Consider the following 1,928-nt stretch of genomic DNA (forward strand, 5'->3'; position numbering starts at 1 on the left):
TCACACATTTTTGTGCAAGGGTTCCATCGATTTCTTTGGTTTTAAACAATATAACTCTGGCTTAAACATATATAGTTCTATTTGTAGCAGATATCAAGAATAAAAATTTCAAAAGGTAAAAATGGAATTATTGCTTCAGTACCAAAAATACGCAGCACATTTGGGTACTGCTGCTGTTATTGCTTTTCTTCTATTGGAAAACTACCCTGGAAATCAAAGAATGTACCCCAGAGCTCTTTGCTTGAAGTATAATTTGGTTGTACATTGTTATCTGTTAATATTTTCCTGCCATCACCAAAGCTATTTGATTTTGACTTTAAAAAACAATTTAACAAACAGAAAAAGTGAAATAGCTGGGTGTGGTGGTGCACTCTGTAATCCCAGAACTCTGGAGGCTGAGGCAGGAGGGTCACTGTGAATTCAAAACCAGCCTGGACTACATAGTGAGCTCCAGGTCAGTCTCAACTACATAGTGAGACCCTGTCTCAAAAAAAAGTTTGAAGATCATATCAAACTAATGATGTATTTCGATTATTAGTCTGTGTTACATAATTTTTTGTTTATTTCATATCCTTTTTTTGCTGTCATATATATTTGAAATTTTTATTTAGTATCTTCATTTCTTGTCATGTATGTTTGCAATCTTTAATAAAAAAGTGAAAGTGAAATAGTACAAATAAGTAAGTTTACCTAAGGGAATATAATAAATAGGTTTCCAGATAGGGAAAAAGAATATTTTGATGTAAAGCCCATCAGTGCTGTATAATTAAACAATAGCTTTGGATCTTCAAGGTCTCTAAATATAGCTTTAATTTTAGAATGGTTTTTAGCTGATAGAAAAAGAAAACACATTTCTATTATTCTTGACTAAAATGAAAATATAGTGGGTACAATTGTAAATTCTGACTTTTGGGAATTTACAAAGGTATGTACTATCATTAGTTTTTGACCTTTGCCTAGTTGTAGAGTATTTTAGGGATTTTAAAAAATCATAATATTCCTTCAATTCTTAGTGGTTTCTTGGTTTCCAAAGTGGTTTCTTTGAAAGAAGAGATCAGATTGAAGATATACTCCTAAGTGAAATAAATAAGGCACACATGTGTAAATACTGAATAGTTTCTCTGGTGTGAATAAACTGCAATATATACATAAGATCCTAATAAGATTACTGACATTGTGAAATGTAAAGAAAGGGGCTAAAGGTGTAGGGAAGGTGGGATGGGTAGGGGAAGGGTAATAAGGGAAAAGAAAAAATGTGAGATAATGAAAAGATGGAAATAAAGTGTTTGTAGATGGAGAGGGGAGGAGGGGGTGAAGGGAGGGCAGGGCAAGGGGAAAAAATGAGAACCAAGACTTGTTATGTAGAGGTACAAGATCCCAACAAGGAATGCAACTGTACTTTATCCCTAAAATGTACCAGTAAACTCAATTAAAAAGAAGAGATCAGACTCAAAAATTTTGCTGACTTCTCTTTTTTGCATCCATCGCATCCTGACTGTGTTGTCCTTTCACAGTGTGTCTTTGACAAAGTTCTTCTATTTCACGTTCCATCATCGGGTCCAGTGCTTTTAACCTCATCTGTAGTTCTGAACGTATATATATTTTTTTTTTAATTGAGTTTATTGGTACATTTAGGGATACAGTACAGTTACATTCATTGTTGGGATCATGTACCTTTACATGGCAAGTCTTGATTCTCATTTTTTTCCCCTTACCTCTGCCCTCCCTTCTCCCCCTCCTCCCCTCCCCATCTACAAACACTTTATTTTCATCTTTTCATTCTCTCACATTTTTTTCTTTTCCCTTTTTGTTCTTCCCCTACGTATCACACCTTCCCTACACCTTTAGCTCCTTTCCTCCCATTTCTAAATGTCAGTAATCTTATTAGAATCTTATGCATTGTTGCAGAATATTCACACCAGGGAAAC

At 34.4% G+C, this 1,928-nt stretch overlaps 1 pseudogene; it reads right to left on the reverse strand.

The window, feature by feature from the left end:
* Positions 1-1,449: 1,449 nt before the first annotated feature.
* Positions 1,450-1,928, reverse strand: part of LOC104853806 — a 7,369-nt pseudogene continuing 6,890 nt past the window's right edge.

This window comes from Fukomys damarensis, unplaced genomic scaffold (genome assembly GCF_012274545.1).
Source record: "Fukomys damarensis isolate Sample0158 unplaced genomic scaffold, DMR_v1.0_HiC HiC_scaffold_16, whole genome shotgun sequence".
Classification (NCBI taxonomy): domain Eukaryota; kingdom Metazoa; phylum Chordata; class Mammalia; order Rodentia; family Bathyergidae; genus Fukomys; species Fukomys damarensis.